Source organism: Cyanistes caeruleus, chromosome 21, assembly GCF_971803275.1.
Source record: "Cyanistes caeruleus chromosome 21, bCyaCae1.hap1.1, whole genome shotgun sequence".
Lineage (NCBI taxonomy): Eukaryota > Metazoa > Chordata > Aves > Passeriformes > Paridae > Cyanistes > Cyanistes caeruleus.
Window position 1 is genome coordinate 1155425 of NC_141721.1, and position 17873 is coordinate 1173297.

General features: G+C 44.1%; 1 protein-coding gene and 1 long non-coding RNA gene across 10 annotated transcripts in view; one reads left to right on the forward strand and one right to left on the reverse strand.

Moving 5' to 3' along the window:
* The window catches only part of AUTS2 (activator of transcription and developmental regulator AUTS2), a 664369-nt gene that overhangs the window by 255153 nt on the left and 391343 nt on the right, over nt 1–17873 (reverse strand). The gene's annotated exons all lie outside the window — the stretch shown is intronic.
* On the forward strand, nt 4179–5038 carry LOC147649587 (uncharacterized). Its single transcript, XR_015278557.1, has 3 exons — nt 4179–4264; nt 4792–4856; nt 4959–5038. It is a non-coding gene; the product is annotated as an uncharacterized LOC147649587 (long non-coding RNA).

Below are 17873 nucleotides of genomic sequence, written 5' to 3' on the forward strand. Positions count from 1 at the left end.
ATTTAAGTCAATAGCCCATTAGAAATTCTAATTGAAAGTTCAATACTCTGCTTGGAATCTTACAATAGAGGTTGTCTTTGGAAAGCCATTTAAAGTCTTAATCTCTTTATCATTTGGTATTTTGAAGCCTAACTTTGTTCTTGTTAGGCAGATCAATGGCATTAATTTACAAAATGGGGGAAAATGTCACCCTTCATCCTTTAAATCTCAGTGCGGCGAAGAGCAGCGTAAGCGAATCCGACTGTTGCTCTCCCATATTAGCAGAAAACGGTGCCATGGGAGGTTTGACCTACAAATTTTAATTACTGCATGAAAAATTCAGTTCCTGGAGATGAATAGAGACTTGAGGAAAAGCAGAAGTCCACCTTCTGAGTGACTGCAGAGCTTAACTCTTCAAAGGCTGCGGCGCTGAATGGAGCAGCATGTGTACCTTCAATAGGCAACGGCCGCAAGGTGCAGGATCAAAGTGCACAAGCAGCAGAAGAAAGGAAAAGGATTTCACCTACAAAGGAGCTTTATGGGTGTCCAAAATAGATGGACACTGATACCATCCTCTAGGGCACAAATGTGGTGAGAATTTGTTTTGAAATGTCCCTGACTTTGAGAGAACTTTGCAGCTGGTGAATTCGCTGGTGGGGAACTCTGGCCTTTGCAGAAATCCATGAAAGCTCTGCCTTGTTATCAGCAAAGGAGGATTTCACCTGTGCTCTTTGCCTCCAGCACCAGGCAGACAGCATGGAACAACAGCAGGTGTTGTGAACCAGAGTTCCACTCCAAATCAGCACGGGGAGGAGTCAAATCCTAGAACTGATCCATGGAGCACTACCAAAGAATGGCTCAGAAAGGCTGGTGCTCTTTAGACACACTCAGTTCTTGACCAGTAACGTGCTCCGCTCCCTGAAATTGGAGACATTTCGCAGCATAGACAAGATCTTGGAATTCGAACAAAAATCTGTCTGTGTGGGAAGGGTTAAAACAACCTGAGCAGTGAAACCCCTGCAGCTATCTCATAAGCCAGCGCTTTTAGACAAATTGAGCAAAATAGTCCTTTCAGCTCAGCAGGCACATGACTCGATGCACAAAGGAGTCCTTCTAGAAATCCCATGAATACCCCCATTATCCCAAGGATTGAGCACAGAGCCACACATTTCACGCCCACTGCCACCTGTGATTAGCTTTTTTACAGTTATTATGGAGTACTTTGATGGTGATGATTGTTTAAAGGCCTCAACAAGCCTGCTAATGTGACTTGAGGACTTGACTCCTTTTCATTCCCTGCCTGCTCCAGCTATCACTCTAATTTACTTTAGGCAAAGGGGACAATAAAAAAAAAAAAAAGTTACTCAGAGAAATCACTTAGCATAAAATTGATTCAGTCTCTTAAAGAAACGCATGCCAGGATCCCATGTTAAAGTAAATTAGATATATGATCAAACAAAGTTAACAGTCATTTGAGCCCTGGACTCTTGTGTAGCACCTTAAATTTTAACAGAATCAGCCAAAGAAAAAACAAAGGAAGATGCACAGAGCAGCTCCAGCCAATTGGTTTGCCTGGAACTTTCCTCAGCTCTGCTTGGTGTTTAACGGTGCAAATGTGAAGCAGGATGTTGGCTTCAGGGAAAATGGATTTTACTGTTTGCAAGAAGTGCTTCCAGGATGGATCATACTGTAGCATTCAGAGCCAGCTAAAGGGACACCAAGGGAGCAGTAAAGAGGACTGGGGTGTGTGTGAGGAAATGAGGGCTCCAGCGGTGACAACAGGGGAAGGGGATGGATGAGGACATCTGTGCTTTCACAGAGAGCTCGTGTTGGCCGTAGTCTGGCAGCTCAGAGACTCATGGAGGGGTGCACACAGAAGTAACTAACAGCAGTGTGTAACTTCTCCAGTTTTCCCCTCCTGTTTACTGCATATGCTCAGTGAAGTGCTCAGCTGTAGCTGTCAGTACCTAACTACTCCAAGCTGCTCTCCAGTTTCACACATCCCTGCTGAGACCCACAGCATATTTCCTTTTGTTCTCAAGGCAATTCCAGAGGTAAAGGCCCAGGAGGTACTCAAGGAGCCCACACAGTCATCCATCACAACTGTTTTTCTGGAAGTAAAAATAGATTTATCATTCTCTCCTTGCAGGTTCATTCTTCCCCTGTAGGTTCAGTCTCATGTCCCTGGTGTTCACAACCTCTAAATGAGGTGGCTGAGCAGTCACAGAGATACTGCTCCATTCCATGAGTACCTAGCTGTGGGACACAGCAGGGAAGGGAAGAGGCATCCTCATCTTCCCAGGAATTCTGTGCTTGGTCAGCACCATTCCTGCTTGGCTTCCTTAATGAACACGGCTTTAATTGTGCTGGAACAGTTCCTATTAATGTAATAACACTTGCATTTGCACGAGGGCTGTGCCACATTTATCACGAGGGGAGGATGTGTACGGGCAGCAGCGTTTCCATTAGCAGCCCACACATGATGCTCTCCCGAGTTTCTGTGGAAACAGTCTAATCCAATTTGTCTTCCCCAAGTTCTGGTCTCTCACAAGACATAACTCTCTTTTCCTGCTTCCAGGGATCGTGCTGCTTGGCACAGCCATCAATCTCTTCCATGACTGGCCAGTCCAGGATAATTCAGGGAGAATATCTGTATTTGCTGGTAAAAGACAACAAGGACTCTATTTCTCCAGGTTAAAACCCAGTTCCATTATAATTCAGTGGGAGTTTTGCCACTGACTTCAAAGGGCCAGAAGGCTCCCCCAGCCATGTCCTGGGAGAGCAACATGATCCTAGCAGTGTCCAGGGGCTGCAAAGAATGGCTCCTTCTGGAGCAAAACTTCTTCAAGTTTAAAGCTGATCTTTCATTAGAGGCCACAAGGTCTGGTACTTCCTAAAAATACACCAAATAACTGTATCACTAGAGAATTTTAAAAGAGCTGTTATTTTATGCCCCAGTCATTTCAAAGCAGATTGGGTTAGTCTGGCAACAGCAATTTCTAAAGGAGTAACATGAAATATTTAAAGATTTATAGAACAAGTGGCCCACTTAGGGGCTCATCTAAGTTTTACTAAACATCCCTGGTTATGCCTTGCTGTGTCAGCAAAAAGAGGCTGAGATTTAAATAAATAAAACCTAGTAGCATGTAATAACAGACAGGGAAAAAAATAAGATACATCCAGTTGCTACTGAAAGGAATACTGAGCTCTAAGTGATCTCTGTACCAACAGCTCTGCTTGTCTCTGCAGCTGAACAGGAGACAGCTTTAATCTCCAGGCTGCATGTTATTTAACTAAGCTGAAATTGTTTTCAGTGATGTGAAGTGCATCCACTAAAGATAATGATCCCATTTTGGACTGACTTTATTTTTTTAACAAAGGGGGACAGGTGGATATACTGAGCAGAAATGTTTTTCATTAACTGCAGCGAATCATCACAGTGCCTAGTTCCATGAAATACAAATTTGTGATATTCATGACAACTGTTTCTTGTTGCTGTCTTCCCCTCTCATCCATGTGTTATGGCCTGCTTAGGAAAGGATTTACTCCAGAAATGTTGAGATTGTCCCTGGAGTTAAATCAGCCACCCATGCCCAAACCCAGTGGGCCGAATCTTCACCTCCAAAAAAATGACCCTGAATTATATTGCAGATTTATCTTCACTGAGAATTCATTCCAAGTCCTTTCAGTTCAGAGAGACATTCTAAGTAACTGCTTAGATGGATACTTCCAACATGAAGGGGCAGGATTAATTACTTCCCTAGATTAGCAGGGACTACACCCCACTGGAATGAGCCCCCTCTGCTTCAGAGCTGACCATGAATTAGAGAAGGTCTTGGGGTGATTGCTTCCTTTTTGGGTTACCCCCATTCCACCTGCACTGCTGATGTATCAAAGCATGCAAGGACATTTGTAGGCAAATTTCAAAAGTTTTCACAGCAGAGAAAGGCAGCAGCACCCTGAACCTGCTACTTCTGCATCCTCATGTGTCTCCTCTCCCAGTTCTGCCTCCCACACAATATTTGGCTGTGGCATCAGCTGTACCTTCAGCTGAACGGCCTATCAGACTGTGCCCAAAAGTGTAATTTTTCAAGGCTGAGAAGCAGAACCACAATGGAATACCACATCTAGACAATGATGATGTGCAGTGTGCAGGAAATGTTTCAGATGTCACAATTCCTCATTTCCATGTAGGATGGAGAGCACAAGCTTGAAAGGCTCACTGTTTCCTTCTGGCGTGAGCAAAAGCTGCACTTCAGTCACCTGCACAACCAGTTATTGCCAGGTACAAGCTGTGAGTTTAAAGTGAGACCTATTTTCTCTGCCTTGAGCAATCTGACAGATCAGTGATTGAATCAAGCCCCCAGTACAACTTTTCCTTCTAAATGCCAGAGGTCTGCTCATACCAGTTTGAGATTATTTGTTCATACTCATCTCTCATGTACTTCAATGTAAGAATGAGAAATTTGCAATAATTAGTGACTCATTATATCAGGTGGCCTAAAGCTGAATTTAGGCCCTTTTAATCCCTGGAGAGAAGCTGTCAGATAAAGCTCAGAATGTCAGCAAAACAAAAGTGGTATTATGGCAGAGTATGGGTATCCCCAAGTGCACTGAGCACCCAGGGCCATGTGGAGGCAGAGGGACCATCCAACACCTGCAGTGCACCCTTAAGAACCTTCCTAAACTGCTGTGAGCCCCTGAATACACCACCAGTGCCTGGATTTTCACTATCCTGCCTGAGACCCCCCTGCACGAGTTTCAGCTCCCTGATGTCCCTCTGTGCCAGATGATTTTCTGATCCTTTTGCAGCATGCACAACATGGGGTTCTGGCATTTGACTCTGTGTGCTACCACAGCAACAACCTCTGTGCTAGGTGAGAAATTGTTGGCAGCATCCACAGGAGAGGAAATCCTCTCCTGGCTTTTGTCAGAGTGGCTATTTTAAGTGGCTATTTTATTTTATTCTTTGCCAACAGAGCATTGACAAGAGGATCAGAGGTTCTTCTGATGCCACCTCATCTTTTCAGGTTAATTTATGCCTTGTTCTTTATGCCTGTTTAGTTAAGGACATGCTGCAGGTATGGAGAGAAAAATGTCACAGAATCACCACCTGTTTTGATTCAGCTGACAAATGCCAGAACCTTTGAACAGCAGGTTCCTAAATAATAAACAGACCATGTCTTTAAAAACACCTGGTGCTTGCTTAAAATGGTCATTTTGTACCTGGTTAGTCCCTGGCACAGGTGCCAAGCTCAAAGGCAGAAGGCTCCCCTTTCCCTCCCCTACCCACCAACAAGTAAAAGACACGACAGCAATTAAGTGTAGTGAAAGAATTCAGCCTACCAGCCACAAGGAACAGGAGGAACAACAGCAAAGCCCCTCTCTGAGTGGAAAAACTTCAGGAAAGGGAAGGGAAAATAAATAAACAAGGATGAAAGAAATGCCCAGTGGCAACCATTTTCAGTGTGACCTAGTGAGCTTTCAACTTCAAACCAGTCAGATCAAGAGCTTCCCAGCGGCGTCACCCAGGGATCTGTCACTCACACATCAACCTCGCTCACTCTGCCTTGTCTCACGCAGACACGCTGCCAGATACAGAAATATCACGGCCTTCTTGCATGACAAGGAAAACAAAACAACACAAAACCCCCTCAGCCCAACAGCCCTGCTGAAGCCCGAGAGCACTGACAAGCTGTGACCCCATTGTCCACAAAAGGGCAACGTCACCAGGCAGGGAAGGGAGGATGCAAACAGAATGGTAATTGGGAAACCATCTGCTATTAAAATGCAACTCAGGCCGGAGCCTTCCAGTGAGCCCTTCCCACTGAGAGATCACGAGGCTGGGATTTACTCTGAGGAAGCAATAGCTGCCCTGGGTGCTTTGCCAACGGAGAGAAAACATCTTCTTTCTGCTCATCAATTCGGTTCTGAGCAACTCACGGTGTTATTGAGGTGTGTGTGGGGCAAAATGGCTGCACCTCCACTGCTGCAGCTCTCAGGGTACGGTGTTAGAAACCAGAAGAGACTGATGCGATTCAGAACGTGTCCCTCAGCCTTACTGCTCAGAAAGGAACCCAGAAGTCAAAGGCTAATATTTTAAGGGAGGCACAGAAGGAGAAGCAGCAGTTCAGAAAGGAGAGAAAGATGTCACTACAGTTAAGGCATCAATATCTAACTGAATGTAATTCTACGAAACAGCTCTAAGTGACCCACAGTAATCAACATTTCAGTTAGGTTTCAATGCAATAATTTACCCATAGCAGCCACACAGTAACTACACCTATTTCTATCCAGTCCATTTCTACTATATTAAAGGTTCGAAGTATTCATGGAGTCTGGAGACAGCCATTAGGAAAATATCTCAAGTATTTAGTGTATAAACTTGGCATTTATGGTCTGAAATAGGGACAGGCAGTGCTGATGAATCCTTGGCAGTTTCCTTGTTCAAGACAGATGAAGAACTCTGTAATTCCAGACTGATGCTGAGAAACTATATACACACTGCCTTTTTCATGAATCTCTTAAACCAAGGAGTGAAAAATGGGCAGACATCTTCATGTTTTCAACAGTTTATCCAGGCTCTTGCACACACTGTAAGCAGACTCAATAACAAGTGAGTAACAGCCACTCTCTAACAGAAAGTGAGACATTTTTCATCCAGCTGTTTGTTACCAGACTTTGAACTTGCTGCTTTCAAACCCTTGCTCAGCAGCCATTGGAGAAGCTTAATTTGAAAATTAACAATTATTTTGAAAGGATTTACAAAAAAGACAATTCTGCACCTTTGCACTTCCAGCATGACTGCAGAGAACATACTGGTGGCACAAGGTGTAAATCATCCTCCCATTTCTGGACAAAATATTACCCAGTCAACACCATCATCCAGTTATTACTGGGAAAGAACAGCACATGTGACTCTCAGCTCCTCACAAAGGCTGCAAATGAAGCCATTTGATGATGTGAAAATACATTTGCATCAGTGACATTCCTAAAAGAATCACAGAGGTGTTTCATGGCAATATTTCCAGAAAGCTTCCAGAAAGAAGCTCCCAGGGTAGCTATAGAAGTGTGTATTTTTACACAGATTTAGCAACATCTTTCACGGTGGTATTCAACATCTTTAAGTGCATCTGAGAGTCAGCTGCTTAGACACTAGAAAGGACACTGTGTGACAGGTCATGGGTGAGAAATACCCAGAACAATGCACATCATGAACCCCACAAAGGCTGAAATATGTCCTCTTAAGGCTTTCACAGAGCTGGACATGGCACAGTAATGAGCTGAGCGGCTCGTTAGCGTGGCATCTGCAGAGATCCAGCGGCGCGTGGAACGCCGCGCTATTTCCTGCAGAGAGTTCTTCACCAGACAAGAGAAATGTGGTCTAGCTTGGCTCAGCTGGCTCTAATTCCCAGTCTCCTGCCCAGGCCTGAATATGAGCCCATTCTGGGGCAGCCTGGCGGGGTTGTTGAGGCCTGGTGGGGCCTGTTGAGGCCTGTTGAGGCCTGTTGAGGCCTGGTGGGGCCTGTTGAGGCCTGTTGAGGCCTGGTGGGGCCTGTTGAGGCCCGGTGGGGCCTGCTGAGGCCTGGTGGGGCCTGGAGTGCCCCACACGCCGATGGTGGCCTGGCAGGGACTCCACCACCTCCCCGGGGCAGCTGCCAGTGGAGCAGCGGCTCCGAGCGTCTCCCACCAGCTGGCAAACAAACGAGACGTGGCGTTAGTGCGGTTCAAGCTGTGTTGCCAAATTCTAATAGAACGAGAGTTTCTGTAATCCTGAAAAGGGGCTATGTGATCCTTGGAAACAAGATGCTCTTGTCTGGCCTTCCATTCATTTTGTAAAACATGTTAAGTTTAATTTCAGTGCTTGGAGCTGCAGCTGGATGAGGAGCAAAATCACATTCATGTGTTAAAAAAAGAACTGGAAAGGGATGCAAGCCGCTAAATTTTGATACTGATCTGCAGCCAGCCTCCAGAGAACGGCTCGGTCAGGACTTCTGGGCTTTTTCCACTAAACAAGCAAAATATGACTCCATTTTTTACAGTCATAAAACCAGATTTTCTGTCATCTCTTTTTCTCAGTGTAGGTAATATGCAAAATTAACCATGTTTGCTTTCCAGTGAAAAACATCCATACCCCATACCCCTCTCTATCGCCACAGTTCTTGGGACTGGTCCTAGCAGTGCCATCCAATTCCCCCTGCTGCTGCACCAGCTGCAGAATTAGACTTTCAGGGCAGGAATTTCAGGAATGAAGAAATACCTGGTGTCAATTCAAAGCAGCTAAGTAGAGAATCCCTGACTGATGACATTTTCTTCCCATAGCTACTGACCTCCCGTGTTCACCCCTCCAAATTCCCTGGCAATATTAATTACACACCTCTTTCCAAACCCACTGGGCCAAATCCTGATCATAAGAACTGAAACAGGCAGAGGATGTGTCACCTTGCCAGTCACCAAACGAGATGTGGCTGGGGAAACACGGCTCAAACTCACTGTCAAACCCACACCGAGCTGTAGTGCACCCACACCCAGCCACGGATGAAGCAACAGCCACTCTCCTAATTGTTACTGCCTGCTCAGGTCACCCTGTAATCCCAGACCCTTCGGAATCTGATCCAGGGACCGCTCCAGCCTTTCTAAGTCTTTCCAGAGAGCTGAACAAACCCTGGTTCAAGTCCCTGTGAGTTCCTCATGTGTCAGCCTAATCCAATGAGGATAAATCTTTGCTTTATCCCAGCTGCCAGATAATGTCCCTGCTGTGTGGGGTCTTACTTTGGTTTAGATCCCTCACATGTCTCCTATGCTCCAGGACTCGTTTACTTTTGACACAAAATCACTTGTTTTTTAAAAATGTCCATTTGCAGCAAAGGAACACTTTTTAAATTCCCATTAAACTGAGAACCATGGGGCTTGAAGCCAAATTAATTCTCCTACACCGAGTTAAAAATGAACCCCTAAATGTTATGATGCCTGCCATGTTTGCTTTCTATATTTACACCTCAGGCATACAGTTACTGACAAAACTAAAGGCACGGATAAGATCTCTCCCAGAAAGAAAGAAGTGCCCTGAAAGAAAACAGACTGCAGGATTTTACAGTGTTGGAAATCTACTGAATCTAGACATATAAAATATTTTTCAAAGCCAAATAGTCAAGATCTGCAAGCCTTCAGAGTTGCTCAAAATTTTGTTAGTGAATTTTACATTGCTAGTTTGTTAATGGACCAAGACACTCAAGGAAGGGAAGTTTCTGGAATAAAAACTACTGAGGCAACAGCAGAGGTTGAAGTGAGAAGTCAGCTCCTACAGCTGGACCTCAGGGGGATGGACATTTCCTGTGCATCTGCCTCGCTGCCCCCTGTAACCAGAGGGACTCTCCCTCTAACAAATCACTTTTTGGGAAATACCTTCTCCCAAGGCAAGACCTCCACACTTCTGCCAACAACGAAAGGTCCATGCAGGGCAGTGGCACCAGGATCTCATCCTCAAAAAAGCAGCTTTTCATTCCACTGGTTTCACTGAGTGAGCAGTCTGGCCAACACTGCTGTCCAAAGGCTGAGCACATTCCTGCCTGGTGTTCAGCGTTTACTCCAATATACTCGTACCCTCAAATCCAGATTCCATTTTACAGCTCCTGTACACCTTGTCTCATGTGTTTTCTGAATATTAAAGCTGTCACAGTATTTTCCACCACTGCTGTACAATACTGAGTAGTCTGAAGAGCTGGCTGAAATGCCATTTTCCCCATTACATTCAGAGCACAGAAAAAATCTTTCCTTCTATTTGAAATATTATTTTTCAAGTTGTTATAAAGGCTATAAACATGACTTTTTTATTTATTTTTTTTTAAGATAACAGAAATTCAGTTCTCTGAGACATCCAATTTCTCATCTAGTCACATATTTCATGTTGTATTTGGGTCTTATTTACCTGTTTCAGCATGCTGAATGTCTGTGAGTTTTCTACACTTCAGACATCTCTGATGCCATGGTCTGACTGTAACAGCTCCCTCAGCCCACAGACAACACTCTTATTTCCTGTGTTGTTTCAAGCATTCTTTTTTCTTATTCTTGCTGGGAAGTATTGAGGGCTGAACTAGAAAAGGATAAACTCTTTTTCAACCTAAAAATACTTAAGTGGCTTGTAAGCTAGCTTAAAAAGCCCTAACATTTCCATCTCAAGCCCTGAACCTAGCCCAAGATCACATGGCATACCTTTATTAAATATAAAAATATATTTTTATATTTATTAAATATAAAAATATCAGCTAGAAAGGGCAGCTGTAGCACCAAGGCCAGGAAACTCTCAGCAAAGCTTGTCTTCAGTAAACTCAGAGCACCCAGCGATTGCTAGGGGTGGGTGTTCTCTAAGCTTCCTCCACTTGTAAATAATGTATTGCTGGAGCAGAATGTTCTGAACAGAAATGCACAATTTTGATTGACACCTGCAATACAGCAACTTCTTGAAGAAATACAGTTTCTCTGCTCTGTGGATGGATGTTTCTAGAACCCCAAAATGTGGCAACCTGCCTCATCCTTGCCATGTCTCATCATCTCTGGAATTCTCTTCTCGGTGTTTCTTCCTAACTCCATTGCCCAGTCCACACAACAGAGAAGCAGAACACTTAGTAAATGCAAGAGTCACTAGGTTTTATCACAAATAAATTTGAGCCTGATTGTGAGAAATAGTCTATTTCTGTGTGGGATTTTTAACACCAAACTAACATCTAGCACATGGTAAGACCCTGGTATTTGGGGACCCTGCATTCCAGTGATGTAAAACATTTGGTCCTGAGGTTTTCATTCAAGCCTTAATGAAGAAAATTGCGGTCTAAAACAAGATCCTGCATGTGATTTTGTACACCTCAGGGTCATCTGTGGTTGGATGAAGGGATTTAATTCAGGACCATCTCACTTCAGGTTAATGTGAAACACGGAGCTGAGAGGATGAAGCAACTAAGAACAGAATCTTTTTAAGCAGCAGTTAAGTCAATCCTTTTAAACTTTACTGGGGATTTACTTCAGGAGAAGCTTATTTGTGTGGTGATCAGATCTCTGCAAAACCTTGGCTTCAGCTGAGGAAACATGGGATAGGTTGAACACATCTTTTGTTGAACACATGCCAAGGAACACGTAGATTTGACCTGATTAATAATTTCAGATAGAAAACATGCAAAGGCTGATAACAGTGCAAAGTTTTGACCTCAGCTACCAAAGCACATTTGCTGACTTTGGCTGACTTTCTCAGATTTGGAGCTTGAAGCCCAACACAGGTTGAATGTATACAAAGCAAAAGTGGGAAAAAAATAATATTTGCACAGAGCTCTGCAAACTGACCCATACTCAGCTCTAACAAGAACATAATGGTTTATCCAGCTGCACAAAACAGGGGCAAGAAGTGTAAGAGGAATGTCTCTGCTTTCTTAATTTTTAAAGATGTGTTTGGACTTTGGCACACATGGGAGATTTTTTTTTTTCTGAATGCATGCATGTACACTTCTAAAAGTGCACCACTAGCATTTTAAACCACATTAAAACACGCTTAAGCCAGAATGGAAGGTTTGCTTCCACTGAGAGCAATAAAAAAGAAAGAATACCAACCCATACAACTGACTTTATAAATCTTTGGATTATCCTGCAGTCTGTGGGGTATCCTCTGTCTAAACTGCCGGCAGCCCCAAGGGGAGAGGGATGGATCATCCCTTGCCCTCCCCAGCAAACAGCCCGAGCCGTGATTATTGCGAGCTCTGGGAGACACACTGAGCACTGAGCCGAAATGTTTGTGTGTGTCAGATCAATCTTTTCACTGACCAGGACAGCTGTACTCACATGGGGACCACCAATCATCCCACTAGGAACTGCTTCTGTCCTTCAACAGGCAATTAACGTGAGTCCATTACAGCTCCCCCGAGGCCCCCGCAGGGCTGCAAAAGGCATCGACTGAAAGGTCAGAAACCTCATGAGGACAGGAAAGAAGCTGTGCCTGGCGAAATGGAGTGGAAAGCAGTAGCTATTTGTCACCCGCTAGTAATTCAAAAAAAAAGGGGGGAGGGAGAGGCTTGAAGGGGGTTCAAGCCTTGAGCACAACTGCGAGCGCGTGGCAATGGGAAGAGCAGAAATAGGAGCTGCAGGAGGTTCTTCTGGGATGAAGATTTTATGCAGTGTAGAGGTGGAGGAAGAGCCAACAGACCCCAGCAAACCCCACTCAAGCAATTCTACAGAGAAACTGGAAGTGGAGAAGTGCCCAGGCTGATTATTAACCCGCAGGAAAACCCTGGGTAAGGAGTCCCTGGGGGCTGAGGTTCACCACCGACACAAACATTTCAGGAGAGAACCACCAGGGAATTAAGTGACCAGAGGCACACAGAGAGTGGCATTCATGAGTACCGACGTTTTTCAAAAAGAATTAACTGCTTCAGTCCAGTGGTGGAAAAGCAACAAACTCGGTGGCTTGGAGGATCTGTTAGAGCAGAAATAGGCAAGCTCTGTTTCTGTCTGAGAGTTCTGGGCAAGACCACAAAATGATTTGGTTGTGGAGGTCTCAGCTGAATCCCTGCTCAAACCTCTCCAGGTACAGCACCAACTAACCCTGGAAGTTTTGCTGTGGAAATGCAATCAAGGGATTGCCAGGTGGGTGACCAGAGGAGGAGAATCAGCCTATATAGAATATTTAATTTGCACATGGGTGCGAGGAAGAATTAGACTAAATTAGTTTCATGATGTTAACTGGGAATAACTTTGATCCAGTTCACTGGTTAACTTTCACCCACAGCACTCACTGTGTTATCACAGTGTTATCACTCAATGGCAAGTTGCTCTTTCCTGTGATAAGAATATTTTACAGAGATGTGGCAGTACCTGTGCAATAAACAAGCTGAAATATGGCAAATGTTAACTATTCAACAACAGAATTTAAAAGGTGAACAGCAAAAATCAAAATCATTAAAAACTTCAATTTCTTTCAATATGATTCTGAATTATTTGTGTAATTGCAATTTGACATGATGTACAAAACCTGGACTGCAAAAGAAAGGAAGGGCGAAGAAAAGGAGGAAGAAATAATCAACAGATCAGGTGTTGATATGTCCTGTCTTCAAATGATTGTACAGGGACTGCAAACACCATGAGCTCCACGACCTCCACAGAGAAACCATGGAGGGCTTCGACTCCATCTGCAACATGTCTCAGAATCTGTAAAATTTCTGTGTTCTCTTTTCATGCAAAATAAATTCTGGTGTCTGTCTTTGTAAATATTTCTCTTTGTGGAGAGATGTGCATCTCATGTCCAGATTATTTATGAGGCTATGAAATGCCTGACCTTGCAGAGCACCCATCACCCAGGGGCTGACAGGCCTGCAGGTCACTGAGGGTGGGTTGGGTGTCCCACTGTCAGCTTTACCAGGCCTCCCACCTACAGAGGGCCCAGGCAAGGGCAAGAATATCCCCATGGGCATCACCATCCACTCAATCACCTGCAGCCCCAGCATCATGGGGAGGTCATGGCGTATTTCTCACCCATTTCCACAGAAAATTCTGTTTTCTATCTCCTCCTCCTGTCCCTTATTTTCTGCCTTCTAACTTAGTTTTCTCTCTGCCTTCATTATTTGATGTGCACATACACAGCGTGTGTGTTTACATCTAAACATCTGTACAGCTATCCCCAAACTTTTCTTCCCCACGTAAAGTTCAGCAAACACATTTTGTGGGTTCAGGTAAACTACAAATACAGAAACCCTTTTGTTCTAGTATTGACTGCCTCATCCCTCTCCAAAATGCCTGTGACCACACTGAGGGGTGTCAGGTTTTCACTCCCTGCACTCCTGACACCCAGCACCACAGGGCTTTACCCTGGGCAGCAGCAGGCTGATGTTTAAAAGAAGCTGCCAATTAGTATCCAAGACACCAGCTAACGAGACAGTTTCTTCTAATGGCTTGTATTGATGAATGAATTAATGAAATTCCACGAGCTGTTTATGTGTGAAGAGGATTGGTGTGACACACTGGGGGCTGCCAGCAGCCCAGGAGGTGACACAGGTCGGCAGAGTGCCCTTCACACACTGTCTAGACAGTCCTGCCAAAGCCACCTGGGCAGAGCCACAGCCCAGGGACCCCAGGGCAGCACTGCAGCCACTCCAGCTCAGGCCCTGTGCTGCCACTTGGGAAACCTGGAAGAACAAAACTCTGCCACTTTATGGGATAAACTCAATATCCCCAATATAAACTCCCCAATGCTATGGGGAACTCGCTGTGTTTTACCTACAAAATAATGTTTTAAAGCTTCAGTGGTCAACCCCCATTTATGCATCCACAAAAACACATCCTGAGATGAAGATATTGAGGCAAGCTTGCTCTGCCTTTAATTAGAAGACCATTAATATCAAGTGCTCAATTTTATTTCCTATCAAGTAAAGCTTCTAGTTTTTAAGGGCACTTGAACTTTTCTAGGAGCATGAGTAGCAGCATTCGATTAGAACACGAAGCAAATACTCACAGCATTAACAGCATTATTGCCTCTTAAAGGGCAATTTGATAAGCAGGAAACAGATTTGCACATGTATGCACCACTCTGCACTGGCAGCAGAAGGTGCAGATATACAATTGTGTAGTGCCAAGACCTGGGGCCCAGAACAAGTTACTGCAGTGCTGCAACCTCACCCTGGGTGTGCTGAGAGCTTGTCTTGCCTTCCTAAGAATAGTTTGGTTTGCTCCAATCAATCAAACAGTAACTTTTCCCCAGTTAATTGAATGGATCATCAGAGAGCCAGAGACTCCACTCAGCGCTGGGAACTCTGCAGTGAGATCTCAGAAATTCAGCTGAGATACACCAGGGGTTTGCAGGCAGGGCCCAGGAATGAGGTGCCTTAACTCAATTTTGGCCACAATAAGATGTACAGAAACAAGTATGAGATGCACCATGATGCATGTTTTATTATTATATATTTATTATTATGACAGCAGATCATAAATTGTGTGTACAACCTATCCAAGCTGTCACCTCCTGTCCTTCTCTTCCCTCCAAAAGAGATACAATCATAAAACCTTATTGATTCAAGTCCTTCATTCACTATTTGGGGACAGTTCTTTGTGAACTGAACAGGCATTTGTTTGATTTATCACAAATTCATGAGGGTGTTGAACACATGACCAGTTCTGGAAATGAAGTTGACACAGCTTGTCTAACTGTGGACATAACAGGAATGTGAGACAGTGGATAAATGAGAATCTGCAGTGGCCAAAAAGCAGCAATTACATGTGAATAGCATGGGGGAGACAAGTAACTCAGTGAGAAGACAGATATGGCTATTTTATCTGAATTTGAGTATTTGAAGCATGTTAAGGAAGAAAGGTTTTACAGTGCAGGTGGTGATGTCCAGGCAGAGCTTGCCCAGAGAGGCAGAGGCTGCCCCATCCCTGGAAACATTCAAGGTGAGTCTGGATAGGGCTCTGAGAGCCCTGAGCTGGCCATGGCAGGAGGGCTGGACTGGATGACACTTAAATGTCCTTCCCAACCCACACCACTGCATGTTCCATGATTTTATTACTGCCTTCCTCAGCCAGAAACCACCCCGTGCTCGAGGACACAGCTCTGTGCAATCAGCCCTTCACAGAGAGATGGAGGACAGATTTGCATTCAACTAACTGATCAAATGTTAAGAATTTCTTAATTGCCTTAATAGTTTAATTTTATTTGTCTCTAATCTAATTAGTAAAGAGAAGTGTGCGTGGGGGGAGCTGATTGAAGGGGAGGGGAATGCCTTCATGTCTGCAATGCAGAAACCTTCCGCTCCCTCTGCGGCCCCAGTGCAGGCAGTGCAGGTGTCAACACATCCCTGCTTCCTCCTCATTATCCTCACTGCCTCGCTGGACTGTCTGCTCTTGGAAACCTCCTTTGAAGGCTTTAATAGCAGCATTCATTCCTGCTGCAGATAAGGTGAGTCCAGCTTTTTATGCGCAGTAATTTAATAGGAACTCAGGTCTAATTTAATAGATCCTTTATGTCTCTGTCAAAGGCTGTTACCATTGATTGGTGCAATGGCTCACACAAGTCTGTAAATACATTAATCTCTGGAGAGCCTGCGACAACAAAGCCATTCACAGCACGAGCAGTGCAGATGGACAAACCCTTAGTGCACAGATGAGGGACTGACTGAAAAGTGACACTAAATGAAGTCTGAGAAACTCTGGAAATCAGGGTATTCCCCATATCTGTGAATGCTGCTAAATCTGGATCAGGCCTCCTGAAGCTCCAGAAGCACCAGGCTGACTCAGTTCATGTGTGCCAACACATTTTGTTTAATTTACAAGCTCTCTCTCTCTTTCAGGAGCCCAACCTGCAAAGGAATGACCAAGTGACAGACAAAGTGAGAGACAGCCAGGGACAGAACCTCTCCACGCTGCTCACACCAAGGACATCCTGATGTACTTGGTATTTATTCACTTTTTTTTTTCCTGTCTACACCTTCTACAACACTTCACAGCATGGGAAACACTGCATGGGACTGACTTCCTGCCAGATGCTGAACATCAACAGCTCCAGCTGCTCCAAGAGGCCACCAAAGTGCCCAGCCCTTCAGCTGAGGGTTCTGCAACACCCAGAATGGACTTTTTTTCCTTCTCAGTGATTTGCCATCACTGGTAAATGCACCTTAATACAAGGAAGGAGATTCATTAATGACTGATCCAAAGGCATTTGGTGCAGCACAGCATCGTGTCCCTTTCATTTCAAACCAGCCTGTAGGAGAGCTGGGTTAGGAGGCAGAAGGAAAACATCATGGCAGGAATATTGGTGTATTTTGGATGCAAAGCAGAAGCTTATCTGTTTTACTACTGCAGCACCAGAGAAAATCAATTTTGACACAGAACTGCCACTTTACAAGAAAATAACTATACTTTCCAATAACCTAATCTGTGCAAAGCCTACTGAAAATTCCCTAAAGAACCAGTAGTTAAAACCTCCATTAAATCAAAGGGTTTAATATGGGAAGGGAAGAGAGGATGCAGTTTGACTTGGGAATGTAATGGACTCAGTGGGGAAATAAATATGTTGTTTTATGTGTACAGTTACAGAATTTGAGAACACAGCATTCATTTCAAAGGGAATTCTCTTGCTGTGCAACTTACTCCTAAACAGATGTGATTTTTGCTTATTCAAAAACATTTAGGTAACAATTACAGCATAATAAATTATAATTGCCATCATCTTCCAGCTATGCTATGACTTCTATGCAAACACAAAGAAAATGCAATTATATAGAACTGTAAATCCTATTTTCAGGTAGCTTAGAGCACTGACAGAACACTTGTTTGTTTTCCTTAGAACGAACAATACTTTAAAATATCCATCCAAAGGAAAAAGCCTTATCTGTTAGGAGGCCTGGCAGCCTGATAAGGTCTGTCTTACACAGCTCCTGCTCAGAGAGGGGCTCAACTCTAAGGAAGTTCATTATCTTTTGGAAGGTGATATTTTACTCCTAGGTTTTATATTAGGAGTCTGCTTAAATTAGTTTCTAAGCTGGCATATTAACTAAGCAAGGGAGGGCCACTGTTTGAATGCTGAAGGAGGAGAAAGTAACCAGAAACTGAGAGAAAAGCAGGATTTTCATGTTTGAATAGGGCAGGAGATCACACAGGAACCCAGCAGTTCATATAAACATAAATCATTCTACAGCATTTCAGAGAGCTGCAGCTTAGGGGTGGAATTCTACGAGATAACTCAAAAATAATCCCCTTGCAGTCTGCAACTCTTCATTAATTAACCTCCATACCTTTGCTAGGTATCACTGAAGTGTTACAGCAGTTGTGTTAGAAATCAATTATACAACACAACTGCAATTATAAATAACCAAACATTTACAACTGATACCTGTTTAAAGCCTAAAAAGAAATAGTATACCTTC